Here is a 15,639-nt window from a genome sequence, read left to right as displayed (position 1 = left end):
TTACTGTAGGTATGTTGCAGCATATTAATAAAGGTTTCTACGACCAACCGGAACTGACATAGAGTCAAATTGCCCGAATAGATTAATTCATTTTGCAAAAGATTTAAATGAGAGTTAAATTACTGTTCAGATAACGGTTAAATTTGTAAGTGCACCGTTATGGTTTTACGTGCAAATACAACCACCCTTAAATAACTCAGGACAGAAGCGAGACTGATGGTTCACATTTGGTCCAAAGGTATAACGGATCTTCGTCTGAGATAGGTTTTAACTGTTTGAAAAAAATCTTGCCTTGTTTGCACTGAAAAAAAGATGACGTTTTTATGAGAAGTTTTCGAAGCTCGACACTTCTATGCTTTAAACTTGTACGAATCAGTTCGAACTTTGCACGACGGCCAAAAAACGGATGAAGTCAAAATGATTTTTTTATCCATTACCTTTATACAATGTTTTCGACATATTACGTAATATTTGTTCTTGCGTGGATTGAATGCGCGGAAACGTTTTAAAGCGAAAAAATAAATATATAATGCATTCTTGTGGTAAAACGGAAAACTCGATTTCGAAAATCGATCTTCGTGCGGATTTTACGTCTAACAAACATGTTTTTGTGAATCTTTTGTACGCACGCCAGTTCTGTGTTTCAGACTTGAGCAAATCTTTTCAAATTTTGCAAGAAGGAAGACAAATATATGTAATTAACGATCGTCCTGTTGTTTTGTGGTTCGAATGACAATAAAGAAATCTTTACGAGATCAGTCGTCGCCCGAAGGAACTAAAATATACATCATTTGCCAAACTATGGTGGACTAATGTCAGAATTACGGTCGAGTAAAAGTTGGGAAGCAGAATGGAAAACGCTCCTCTCGTAGCACAGAAAATGGGGAATATGTCCTGGGCAGAGTTTCGGATGCAAAAGAATGCAACTAGTTCTTCGACTCATCTGACAGCTTCAAAGACATTTTAATCAGAAAGAAATCTTGACATGTTCGCACTTTTTTACAACTTAATCCCACTTCCCCAGCGCAGTTAGTTATCTTGGAGCAATGCCCTGTTACATGAGTAGAGAGAGGTATAAGAAAAAATAGACACAAAATTTACGTACTTCTAGAGACTAGGACGCATCTGCAACAATAAGTGTCTATTATAGGAAGTATCCCGAACTGGGGTTGCATGCATCCTAAACTTTAGTGATACGCCGTGTCATACTGAACTGCATGACAAATGCCATTCTGGTTCACTTGATGGCATGTGTCATGTCATAAGACATGACATCATGTATCACGCTGTCTTACTTGATACCATGCATTATGCGAGTATGACATGGCATTCTACTAATACTCTGTTGCTGTGTGTTGTGGTCTTCACTCCAAAGACTGGATTGATGAAGCTCTCCATGGTACTCTATCCTGTGCAAGCCTCTTCATCTCCGGGTAACTACTGCAACCTACATCCTTCTCAATCTGCTTAATGTATTCATCTCTTGGTCTCCCTCTACGATTTTTACCCTCCACTCTTCCCTCCAGTACTAAACTGGTGATCCCTTGATATCTCAGAATTTGTCCTACCAACTGATCCCTTCTTCTAGTCAGGTTGTGCCACAAATTTCTCTTCTACTCTGTACCTCCTCATTAGTTACGTGATCTACCCATATAATCTTAAGCATTCTTCTATAGCATCACTTTTCAGAAGCTTCTAATCTCTTCTTGTCTAATCTGTTTGTCGTCCATGTTTCACTGCCATAAAAGGCTACACTCCATACAAATACTTTCAGAAAGGACTTCCTGATACTTAAATCTGCACTCGATATTAACAAATTTCTCTTTTTCAGAAACGCTTTTCTTGCCATTCCCAGTTTACATTTTATATCCTCTCTACTCCGACCGTCATAAGTTAGTCTGCTTCCAAAAGAGCAAAACTCATCTACTACTGTAAGTGTCTCGTTTCCTAATCTAATTCCGTCAGCATCACCTGATTTAATTCGATTACTTTCCATTGATGTTCATCCTATATCCTTCTTTAAGGGCATTGTCCTTTCCGTTCAACTGCTCTTCCAAGCCTTTTGCTGTCTCTGACAGAATTAAAGTGTTTTCGGCTGCTAGTACTAACAAGTGAAAAAGCATGATTATGTGAAGATATTTTGATTTAAATGTCTTTTAAACTGTAAGGCAAGTCGAACAGCTAGTTTACTTCTTTTACATCCCTAACTCTGCCCAGGACATATTCGCCTTTTTTGTACAATGATAGGAGCATTTTTCATTTTGGTGTAGTTTATATTTCATGATAATTGGCTAAACTGTGTCGAATGAAATTCCCCCGTCGCCGTGAAAAGACGCCATTGGCATCTAGTGGTGAATGGCAGAACTCCTTGGAATAGTCCATAAATATTATAAATTAATATCCCCTGCTGTGCCTTCAGTCTGTGTGTGGAGGTTGAGCTGGAAGACTATTTTAGGGATTTTGGTACAGTTTTCGTTAACAGACTGCCACACGAGGAACGTTTGTGGGTACAGGAGATGGACAGGTGTAATATCGCCCGACTGCAGTGCCAGGTCGGTGCGAGCTGCCACTTCTGGCAGGACACTTCTTCTTCTTCTTGTGTTACCCAGTCTGCAGTGGTATTTAATGTTTTAGGCGATCCTCAGTCCCACCTTTCAGGCTACCTTACTTAAGTTGTCGAGTTGTGTCTTTGCGCCTTCTTCCGTTTCACTTACTATTGCTATATCATCTGCAAAGGCTAGGCAGTCCACTTGAGCCCTGTTGTTCTTTTTGTCCCTCCACATGGGTCTTCGGTATACACATTTCCTCGGCTCTCCACTGCCCGATCACTTCGTCCAGTGCTATACTGAACAACAATGGTGACAATCCATGTCCCTGTTTAACACCAGTCTTGATCTCAAATTCTTCTGATAGCGCTCCTCTGAATCTCACCCTTGCTTTTGTGTCTGTCAGAATTCCTTTTATGAGTTCTTGTGTAGTTCCGTCAAGTTCTCTGTTCTTCAGGATCCTAACAAGAGTTCAAAAATGGTTCAAATGGCTCTGAGCACTATGGGACTTAACTGCTGTGGTCATCAGTCCCCTATAACTTAGAACTAATTAAACCTAACTTACCTAAGGACATCACACACATCCATGCCCGAGGCGGGATTCGAACCTGCGACCGTAGCGGTCACGCGGCTCCAGACTGTAGCGCCTAGAACCGCACGGCCACTCCGGCCGGTTCCTAACAAGAGTCTGTCTGCCGATGGAATCATATGCCTTTGTGAAGTCCACGAAGGTTATTCCTGTCCTTTTGTCTTTTAAGGCCCTATGTTCTATCAGTTGCTTCAGGATAAATATCTGTTCAATATAACCTCTTCCCTTCCTGAATCCCGCTTGGTAGTCGCCAACTGTACTCTCTTGAGCAATAGTTTTGACAACAGCTTGTATCCGACCTCTAGTAGCGATATTCCTCTGTAGTTGTTTGCATCTCTATTGTCCCCCTTCTTATGTATTGGTACAACAATTGCATTCTTCCATCCTTCTGGCAACCTCTTTGTTCTCCAGATCTGGTAAATTATGTTGGTCATGTTGTCTATTGCTTTGTTGCCTCCCCACTTTATCATCCCGGCTGCTATACTATCTTCTCCAGTTGCCTTATTGTTCTTTAGATCGCTTATGGCATGTGCGACTTCATCCCTGGTTGGAGGGCGTGGCTCTCTCTCTTCTGTGTCAGTCCCCGGTTCCAGCTCCTCTTCAGGTGGTTCACAGTTCAGCAGGTCGTGAAAGTACTCTGCAAAAATCCGACAGTTCTCCTTCGCACTGACAGCCAGCTCCCCTTTGTTATCTCTTATAAACAGTTCTCTACCCTTGTATCCAATAAGACTGTTTTTGAATTTCCAGAAAAAATGTCTGCTGTTGTTTTTCCTGAAGTTGGTCTCAATCTCGTCCAGTTCGTGCTTCATCTTCTGTCTTCTGGTCCATCTTATTGTTCGGGCCGCTTCCTTTCTTGCTCCTAAGAACACTTACTATTTTTCCGGGCCAGGACAATGCTAGTTGCCGCCCACTTCTTAAACCATCTGTGATGCAGGACGCATTGGATATTCAGCTGGTAATGGGTTTTTAGTATAGAATTAATGTTTGAGGTGGGTGATGGAAAACGCGGGGAAAGCTTACACAGAAAACGTAGCTCGCGCCACATCGGCAGCGCAGTCAGGTTGACTGGGAGGCGCGGTAGCACACAGCTACCATCATCACCACGATATGTTATCCGAAAACCCAATTAAGGAGAGTTATGCAGGAGTTCTGCAGATTGGTCACAAACTGATACAGGTATCTACCGAAAATGCAAAACTGTAACCGTTGGTGGCCGATGCATGAATGCGTGAAGCTGCAGTACAGTGTCAGCGCGTAAGATAGTAAACAGGGACATGTCAGCGTCGGGGATTAAAGTCTTTGAGAATTTCATTCCGTGTACTCAGCTGGACAGTAATTATGCCCTGCACACAAGCGCGTGAACAATATGCGCAGATGATCTTACTGGCAGATTAAAACCGTGTGAAAGACCGAGACTCGAACTAGGGACCTTTGCCTTTCGCGGGCAAGTGCTCTGCGTAGTAAGCTATCCAAGCATTAATCACAGCCCGTCCTAACAGCTGTGCTGCCGTCAGTATCTCATCTCCTACCTGTCATTATACTTACCTGCAATATACGCAGGGGGTTAGCATTTGACAGACGACGTGGTAATTGGACTCAAAAAAGCCGGTTGGAGTAATCGTGGAAGCGCTCGTTATCTACATCTACATCCACATCTGCGTTTCATAGATACTACGCAAGCCACCGTACAGTGCGTGGCGGAACGTACCCTGCATCACTACTAGTCATTCCCCGTTCGCAAATAGAGCTAGGGAAAAAGGACAGTCTATATGCCTCTGTGTGAGCCCTAATTTCTCGTATCGTATCTTCGTGGTCCTTACGCGAGATGTATGTTGGCGGCAGTAGAATAGTTCGTAGATCAGCTTCAGATGCCGGTTCTCTAAATTTTCTCAACAGTGTTTCTCGAAAACAACGTCGCCTTCCACCCAGGGATTCCTGTTTGGGTTCCCGAAGCATCTCCGTAACACTTACGTGTTGTTCGAACCTACAAGTAACAAATCTAGCAGCCCGCCTCTGAATTGCTTCGATGCTTTCGTTCAATCCGACCAGGTACGGATCCCAAACACTCCAGCAGGATTCAAGAACAGGGCGCACCAGCGTTCTATAAGCAGTCTCCTTTACAGGTGAACCACTCTTTCCTAAAATTCTCCCAATAGGACGAAATCAACCATTCGCCTTCCCTACCAAGGTTCTCACATGCTCGTTCCGTCTCATATCCCTTTGTAACGTTACGCCCAGATATTTAAGCGACGTGGCTGTGTCAAGCAGGACACTAGTAATATAGCATCCGAACAGTACAGCTTTGATCTTCCTGTTCATCCGCATCAACTTACATTATTCCGCATTTGGGGCTAGTTGCCATTTATCACACCAACTGGAAACTGTGTCTAAGTTGTCTTGTGTCTCCCTACATTCACTCAATTCGGCATTTTACAGTACATAATAGTATCTTCAGCAAACAAACGCAGATTGCTGCCCTGGTTCACTGATCGTGACAGGGCCAAATATCTCACGAAATAAGCGTCAAACGAAAAAACTACAAAGACAAAACTTGTCTAGCTTGAAGGGGGAGACCAGAACGCGCTATGGCTGGCCAGCTAGATGGCGCTGCCATAGATCAAACGGATATAGGAACCCCCATTTTTATTACATATTCGTGTAGTACGTAAAGAAATATGAATGTTTTAGTTGCACCACTTTTTTCGCTTTGTGATAGATGGCGCTGTAATAGTCACAAACATATGGCTCACAATTTTAGACGAACAGTTGGTAACAGGTAGGTTTTTTAAATTAAAATACAGAACGTAGGTACGTTTGAACATTTTATTTCGGTTGTTCCAGTGTGATACATGTACCTTTGTGAACTTATCATTTCTGAGAATGCATGCTGTTACAGCGTGATTACCTGTAAATACCACATTAATGCAATAAATGCTCAAAATGATGTCCGTCAACCTCAATGCATTTGGCAATACGTGTAACGACATTCTTCTCAACAGCGAGTAGTTCGCATTCCGTAATGTTCGCACATGCATTGACAATGCGCTGACGCATGCTGTCAGGCGTTGTCGGTGAAGCACGATAGCAAATATCCTTCAACTTTCCCCACAGAAGGAAATCCGGGGACGTCAGATCCGGTGAACGTGCGGGCCATGGTATGGTGCTTCGACGACCAATCCACCTGTCATGAAATATGCTATTCAGTACCCCTTCAACCGCACGCGAGCTATATGCCGGACATCCATCTTGTTGGAAGTTCATCGCCATTCTGTCATGCAGTGAAACCTCTTGTAGTAACATCGGTAGAGCATTACGTAGGAAATCAGCATACATTGCACCATTTAGATTGCCATCGATAAAATGGGGGCCAATTATCCTTCCTCTCATAACGCCGCAGCATACATTAACCTGCCATGGTCGCAGATTTTCCACTTGTCGCAGTAATCGTGGATTTTCCATTGCCCAATAGTGCATATTATGCCAGTTTACGTTACCGTTGTTGGTGAATGACGCTTCGTTGCTAAATAGAACGAGTACAAAATATCTGTCGTCGTCCCATAATATCTCTTGTGTCCAGTGGTAGAAATGTACACTACGTTCAAAGTCGTCGCCATGCAATCCCTGGTGCATAGAAATATGGTACGGGTGCAATCGAGGTTGATGTAGCATTCCCAACACCGACGTTTTTGAGATTCCCGATTCTCGCGCAATTTGTCTGCTACTGATGTGCGGATTAGCCGCGACAGCAGCTAAAGCAGCTACTTGGGCATCATCATTTGCTGCAGGTCGTAGTTGACGTTTCACATTTGGCTGAACACATCCTGTTTCCTTATATAACGTAACTATCCGGCGAACGGTCCGGACACTTGGATGATGTCGTCCAGGATACCGAGCAGCATACATAGCACACTCCCGTTGAGCATTTTGATCACAATAGCCATACATCAACACGCTATCGACCTTTTTTGCAGTTGGTAAACGGTCCATTTTAACACGGGTAATGTATAACGAAGTAAATACCTTCCGCACTGGCGGTTTGTTACGTGATACCACGTACTTAAAAAGTGGTACAACTAAAACATTCATAGGTCTTTACGTACTCCCTGAATATGTAATAAAAAATGGGGGTTCCTATTTAAAAAAAAACACAGTTGATATCCGTTTGACCTACGGCAGCGCCATCTAGCCGGCCAACCATAGCGCCATCTGGTTTCCCCCTTCAGGCTAGACAAGTTTCGTTCTTTGTAGTTTTTTGGTTTGATGCTTATTTCGTGAGATTTTTGGCCCGGTCACTATCAATGGACCACCCTTTAGAGGACAAGAGCAGTCCTATCACACTTCCACATTCCTGACAATACTCTTGTCTCTGAGGAACACTCGCCATCGAGGACAACATATTGGGTTAGATTACTTAAGAAGTCTTAGAGCCACTCACACATCTGTGCACTTGTTTCATATGCACTTACCTTCGTTAACAGCCTGCAGTGGGGTTCCGCGTCAAATTCTTTGCGAAAATCTAGAAATATAGACAACTCCCTTTGCCCTTTATCCATAGGTCGCAGTATATCATGTGAGAAAACGGCAAGCTGAGTTTCTAAAGCCTTGGTGGTTCGCGGACATAAAGTTTTCAGTCTCAAGAAAGTTTATTATATTCACACTGATAATATGTTTAAGGATTCTGTAGCAGACAGACTCTAGGGATATTGGTCTGTAATTTCGGGGGTCCGTTCTTTTACCATTCTTATACACTGAAGTCACCTGCGCTCTTTTCCAGTCGCTTGGGAATTTTTATTGGGCGAGAGATTCACGATAAATGCAAGCTAGGTAAGTGGTAAATGTTGTAGAGTACTGTTTGTAAAATCGAAGACCCGTCAGGTTAGCCGAGAGCGCTAATGCGCTGCTTCCTGGACTCGGGTAGGCGCACTGGCCCCGGATGGAATCCGCCCGCCGGATTAACGACAAGGGCAGGTGTGCCGGCCAGCCTGGATGTGCTTTTTAGGCGGTTTTCCACATCCCCTAGGTGAATACCGGGCTGGTCCCCATGTCACGCCTCAGTTACACGACACACAGCCATTTGCTACACATCCGCACTTTTCCACGATTTACACTGAACGCAGACATATGGGGTACTCTCATTCCGTCCCGAGAGCTACGGGGTGGCGGCAGGAAGGGGATCCGGCCACCCCTTCACATTAACATGCCAAATCCGATTTAACCACGCCAACCCGCGCAAAATGCGGGACAAAGGCGCAAGCGATAGCGATAACTCTTTGCAAAATCGAAACGGGCTTCCATCCGGACCAAGTGATTTATTTGCTTTCAAATCTTTCAGTTGTTTCTCGACGCCTGGTATGCTTATTACTACGTCGTCCATATGGAAGTCTGTCCGATGGTTAAATGACGTTATGTTTGTACGATTCTTCTGTGTGAACGATTGCTTTACGAGAAATTTAAAACTGCCCCTTTCGTTTTGCTACCTTCAACTGTCACACCAGACAATCTAAGTAGGAGTTATGACAATATTCGACGATCTTGGCAGCAATGTGTGAAGCAGGAATGTGTGGACCATGCCCGAACACAATATCAAGAAGAAAGCGGTCGGCCGAGCGACAGGAATAAATGTGAGGACCGATCAATCATCAAAGGGTCACTCAGAGACCCGGACTCATCATTTCTAGAGGGTTGAGCTCACGGTGAGCCTTGATCCGACTACCATTGACCTGTGTACACCAACAAGCCAGTTTGCAGTGGTGTCGGGCACATTCGGCCTTGAATCTCACTGACTGGAGAAGGAATGCCTTTAGTGAAGAGTACCACATCGAACTGAGTCCCGTTGACCAGTGGAGACGTGTCTGGAGAAGCTGGAGAAGCCCCGGACAACGGTAGGACCCCAACCTGACTGCCGCCCAACCTATCGCCAAAAACTGGGAGTGATGGCATAGGGTGCCATTTCTTTTCGTATCAGGACCCCTATGGTTGTCACCCGCGCCACAATGGAACATGGATAACAATTGAATCCCCGCTTCGTTGCCATTCATGGCAAACCTTTCCGCGCTTACATTTCAATAAGGTAATGTACGCCCACATATGGCGAGACGTTCTGCTGCTCGTCTTCGTGCTTGGCAACCCTACTTCGGCCAGCAAGAACACCGGATCTGTCACCAACGTTTGGAGCATTACTGGGAGGGTTCTCCAACCAGCTCAGGATTAGAACGATTTAACGCGTCATTTGGGCATAATGGTGCACCATATCTCACAGGAGGACATTCAATAACTTTATGAAGGATATAAGATGAACATCAACAAAAGCAAAACGAGGATAATGGAATGTAGTCGAATTAAGTCGGGTGATGCTGAGGGAATTAGATTAGGAGATGAGAAACTTCAAGTAGTAGAGGAGTTTTGCCATTTGGGGAGCAAAGTAACTGATGATGGTCGAAGTTTACAGGATATAAAATGTAGACTGGCAATGGCAAGGAAAGCGTTTCTGAAGAAGAGAAATTTGTTAACATCGAGTATAGACTTAAGCGTCAGGAAGTTGTTTCTGAAAGTATTTGTATGGAGTGTAGCCATGTATGGAAGGGAAACGTGGACGATAAATAGTTTGGACAAGAAGAGAATAGAAGCTTTCGAAATGTGGTGCTACAGAAGAATGCTGGAGATTAGATGGGTAGATCACATAACTAATAAGGAGGTATTGAATAGGACTGGCGAGAAGAGGAGTTTGTGACACAACTTGATTAGAAGAAGGGATCGGTTGGTAGGACATGTTCTGAGGCATCAAGGGATCAGCAATTTACTATTGGAGGGCAGCGTGGAGGGTAAAAATCGTAGAAGGAGACCAAGAGATGAATACAGTAAGCAGATTCAGAAGGATGAAGGCTGCAGTACATACTGGGAGATGAAGAAGCTTGCACAGGATAGAGTAGCATGGAGAGCTGCATCAAACCAGTCTCAGGACTGAAGACCGCAACAACAACAACAACATGAAACACTCTCAAACCACTTGCATGCCGACCAAAGATGGACTAACGTGTTTTTGTCTTGGTCAGTTTGTGAAGCTCTGTCTCAAGAATATATCATCCAGTTTTCTGAAATTGTAATCACTTGTTTGCTTGTACATGGACATCATATCTAACGATTTATGTCCCACTCGCATAATTCCTTCGTGGTGAGTTTTTTTTCTTTCCTTACAATGTATATGACACTGATGATATTCAGATATCTAATCTTTTTCTCTGAATTTCAACCATATGTCTGTGCAGTGGCTCGTTAACAAAATTACTGCTAAACCAGAGAAGTCGCCCAGTGTGAGACTGCAATTGGCCATATAATACTCGTCTAGGATACTAACAAAGTATGAACCCAGTGATCTTTACAGTGAACAAACCGCTCCCCGTAATATATTGGGAAATATTAAGATACAAGGCGCACCATGGAAAGTAATTCAAATTTATGGGGCCGAGTTAAACATGAAATAAGGATACCACAATTCGGATAGGTATAATGAGAAAGGAGTTTCACTGAACTACGATAAGAATGTCAAGGTTTATTACGAAAAAACATTTACTAAATTCCAGTGCAAAAGACAGTTGATAACAAAATACACAATGGTTCACATGGATTTTGAAAGAAATGTGATAAGACTTTGGCAAAGAAGGGTGGAATTTGATATAAAATTGTACAGTTAACTACGTCCACATAAACCTCAATGATTGAGGAATCATTTTGCAGACTAACCAAAAATCCTAAAAAAGACATGTAAGCACCAGTACCCTTGCATTAGCTCATGTTAAGTGTAACTAGCAGACTGTGTGAATTAGTTTATGACTCTGGCTTTCAACAAAGTACTTTGCTGTCCCCTCGTCGTGATTCACACAAACGTGGCTTATTCTTACCATCACTCTATGACTCATATGCAGAGGATAGCTGCAGTGGTAGCTGAAAATTATAAGTTGAGCCCTTGGATCTATGATCAGCTCTAGGATGACATCTTCACTCTTTGCCGCTCTAAGATGAAGGCGTGTCTTCCTCTGACGGCCCAAGACGACGAAGTGTTGCCTCTCTATAACTCTAAGAAGAAGTGTTCTCGCTATAGAGATCTGAGATGAAGTGTTCATCTACTATCCCACTCAAAACTCTTGGTGGTTCTGCCAGCGCTGGATTCTCTTTAGCTAACTGCTATATTTCTCCTCAATTCTGACCAATGTTGAGCTTACAACATGTAAGGGGTCCGCAGGCCCTTACTGCTAAGTTTGCGCTCACACAGGTCGACAGGGCAACTATCGAGTAGTGTGTGCAGGGCGCGAGAGCTAGAGGGGATTCACCGGAGTGCCGAGTGCTGCTTGGGTAGATTCCCGCGAGGCAGGAAGAACTGGGCGGCAGTTAGTGTGTGGAGATGTGCTGAAGTCAGGGTGTGGTAGGTTCCCACGAGGCGGGCAGACCTGTGCAGAAGCCAGCAGTTGAATTAATGCAAATTATCGACAAAGGGAGTGGCCATCGCCGCGGTTTAACCCCTTTGTGTTAGTATTATACGGGAAAGTGAGAAAGTTTAATTACAGAGTGATTTCAGTGATATTAAGTGCCGCTATTGAACTTCCGCGTCTACCGCGTCGGCATTATTTGGATTACAGTGATTGGATGTTGCGTGTGACGATTAAGAATAACTAAAGAAACCTGTGCTGAGATTAGCCGTCATTAACAGTGTATTGACGAAGGCAGTGGCTGTCTCCTTATTTTTGTGCCTTGCTAAGAATATAGGTCTTATTTGTGAAACTGTGTTTGCGTCCTTCTTACCTCCAAACAGCACTTATTAAAATATTGACGAAGGACAATACGGAATGTAACATCCCCTGAGCAGTCCAATCCGATTGCCAGCCCATTAGGTACACGGTCACATTAATCAATGATCTAAATTTGGGCTGCTATTCAGATCCAGAACGAGCGGATAAAATAAAAAGGACGTGTTACACCCTTGGCTTACCGTGAAAGGACAAGTGCAATTTTCGGACGAGTCATACTAATTTTTCAATGTGGAATCGGGACAGTGCATGAACGTTAAAATCGCGATAAGGAACAGTGCATTTTTTGAACAATACGAAGTAGTAATATCGCACGATTGTGACTAAACTGTTTTTCTTGCCTTATTAAATAGAACAATAGCGTCAATAAACTGTGTTGTAAAGTGCAAATGCAAAAATTCGCACGAAAAACTGTGAAAAGTGGACGCTAAAGAAAGACACGTGTGAACAGTAAAATAGTGAGACGAGCCAAGATTTCGCCATACGAGTCGTCAGAAAAGTGTTTTGTGGTAATAGGTTGACCGAAATTGCCTTTTGAACGGTGAAAATCGGACGGTTTCGTGTGGACCCAGTAACTGGTATGCTGACGATAACGTATTGTGGCGACGCAATTAGTGAGTGACGTCACGCAGAGCCACGTAGCAGTCGCACCAAAGAGCTTCGATCCGCGAGGTGATTTCACACGACACCACGGCGAGCGACGCAACTTCGAGACAACGAGCGCAGTCCCGGCATCTAGCGGCCGAACTACGAACTACGCCCGCCTGCAGCGCCACGGAGCGGCCGATGGGGAACTGCGTCGCCTTGCAGCTGATCTTCAACTTCACGCGAGCTCCAGCGGCGGCACAACCACGCCCATCTCAAACGTCAAAACATCGACTCGCGGTAACGTTGGTTGGTGAGTGAAGACGACGGGTTAACATAACAGTAAATTGCAGTGTGCAATATTTGCGATAAATAAACAGTTTTTAACTGATATTTACATTAGAAAAAGTGCTCAATTGCAGTAATTTCAGAAAAGTTGCGAAACATACTCGGAAGTCTAGCATGCTTATTTGTGCACACTGCATTGTATAAAAGATAATTGTTTTGATGAATTTACATTTATAGATTTTGTGAGTGTTATGATTATCTTGTTTAAAACATTTTTACATAAACGGTGTATGTGGAAATTGTTACTGGAAATTTAGGTTTTTGAGGGCTGTTATGTTCAGTACTCATGCATGTTGTATCATTTTGGGAATTAACTGAAAGGATTGCAGGGACTGTTTGATTAGTTTCATGGTAATTAGGAGTGTTTTGGGTTATTGGAGGTTATTTTGTATTACTTGCCTGGGCATTAAAAATAAACCAAACATGGCTTCTGAAGATAAGCAGGTCTGTGAGGCAGTAGTTGAAAGGAAAGGGATAGGACAAGAAGACAGAGATGATTCAGGAATCAGTGAGTGTGGATTGTCATTAGGAAGCCCATCAGCACATTCAACTAGTTACCCTGAAACACCGGGACAGGCGATGAGGGCTAGGCCAGTTTCAGAGGATGAAGATAAGTGGTCGATGTTCGTAGACTTGATAAAGAAAAGTTCACAAGAAAATAGAGAAGAAGGAAGAATATTCCGAGAAGCAATAGAGAAGCGTTTACAAGAAACTAACGCATCGTTAGAAAAGAATTCACAAGAAACTAGAGAAAGGGGATAAATACTCCGAAAATCACTAAAGGAAGATTTACAAGAGATCAAAACATCACAAATGAAGATGGAATATAATTTGAAGAAGGAAATGCAGGAGTTGCAAGAACGACTGAAGATGGACATCGACGAGAGAGAAAAGAAGCTACAGAAGAGCATAGACCAAGTCCAGGGAGACGTGGAAAAGGTGGAAGGAAAGTTAACAAAAAAGATAGAAGACAATATTGAAGAAACGAAAGCCGAATTGGGAGAAAGAATCAACGAAGTGGAAACAAATTGCAATCATCGAATCGCCAAGGTGACGCAGATGCAGAAACAATGCAATGAGGTGGTTAAGGGGATAGGAGATAGGCAGAACCAATTAGCTGTCAATCTGAGAAATGCTATAGCCATGCAACGAGAAGAAGATTACCAGAGGGGTGCAATCGAAGGTGAGGCCTTCACTTGTGGAATCAAGAGGAAGAAAGAGACTACTAATTATGATCAGTTTGGAGGAGGATTATTGAAGAAATGCTGGCCCAAAAGTCGTCAGTGTGCAGCACTTGAGGACCCACTACGATGCAGACCACTTAGTAATTGGAAAGGAACGTCGGAAGAATTTGCCAAACATTTGTGGAAATGGAACGAGATTTTGGAACAACCCCTGAGTGATAACGTCATGGTATCTGTGATAAAAAGAAGATTGAATCAGAAAAGGGAAGGAACTATATCTAGGAGCCTAATCAAAGGTAGAGAGGCCTTAATGAAGATACTGGAGCAGTTGGAGTCTATTAGATCACAGAAATACAAGCAAGCTAATGATCAAAACAGAGAAGGGAGTAATGACCCAAGGATTCATATTAATCATTCGTCTGATTTCCGAGGAAGAGGCGGAGGAACCGAAAAACCGAATGACACTCCAGGTGAGGTCCGGTTAAGAGTGAGGGCTACCAGGACCCGAATAAACCTGCTAAGACATGGTTAGAACTTTTAGCTGTAAAATGGACAATTGAAAGAGGAAAGGGTTTATTTACATTGTGTTTTGTGATGTATTACAATTAGAGTTGCATATTTCATGTCAAAGACTATCTAAGAATGAATATAAAACCTGTAATAACTATGTTGTAGTAATAATTCATATGTTCTGTATTTAGGTAATGAATTTTGAGTATATATGCTGTGTGTGTTTTCATTTGATATTGGACTACAGGGGACTATTGCTGGTTGAGATGAAAAATTGTAATTTTGGACAATGCCATTTATGTGATATAATAACCTTTTTGTAGAAACTGTTGTGGAGGCAGCCCACTACCGGAGTCCAGGATTAATTTGCAAATTGTAAATTCATTAATTATTTGTATTGCATGTATTTGTTCAATGTAACTATGTTTTTAAAATCCCTTGCCAATTCTTTTTCACCTGCGGTTCAAAAGAAGTTTTTGAGGGCGGGGATGTAAGGGGTCCACAGGCCCTTACTGCTAAGTTTGCGCTCACACAGGTCGACAGGGCAACTATCGAGTAGTGTGTGCAGGGCGCGAGAGCTAGAGGGGATTCACCGGAGTGCCGAGTGCTGCTTGGGTAGATTCCCGCGAGGCGGGAAGAACTGGGCGGCAGTTAGTGTGTGGAGATGTGCTGAAGTCAGGGTGTGGTAGGTTCCCGCGAGGCGGGCAGAGCTGTGCAGAAGCCAGCAGTTGAATTAATGCAAATTATCGACAAAGGGAGTGGCCATCGACGCGGTTTAACCCCTTTGTGTTAGTATTATACGGGAAAGTGAGAAAGTTTAATTACAGAGTGATTTCAGTGATATTAAGTGCCGCTATTGAACTTCCGCGTCTACCGCGCCGGCATTATTTGGATTACAGTGATTGGATGTTGCGTGTGACGATTAAGAATAACTAAAGAAACCTGTGCTGAGATTAGCCGTCATTAACAGTGTATTGACGAAGGCAGTGGCTGTCTCCTTATTTTTGTGCCTTGATAAGAATATAGGTCTTATTTGTGAAACTGTGTTTGTGTCCTTCTTACCTCCAAACAGCACT

The sequence above is a fragment of the Schistocerca nitens genome, chromosome 8, assembly GCF_023898315.1.
Source record: "Schistocerca nitens isolate TAMUIC-IGC-003100 chromosome 8, iqSchNite1.1, whole genome shotgun sequence".
Taxonomy (NCBI): domain Eukaryota; kingdom Metazoa; phylum Arthropoda; class Insecta; order Orthoptera; family Acrididae; genus Schistocerca; species Schistocerca nitens.
Note: the sequence above shows the minus strand (reverse complement) of the source record.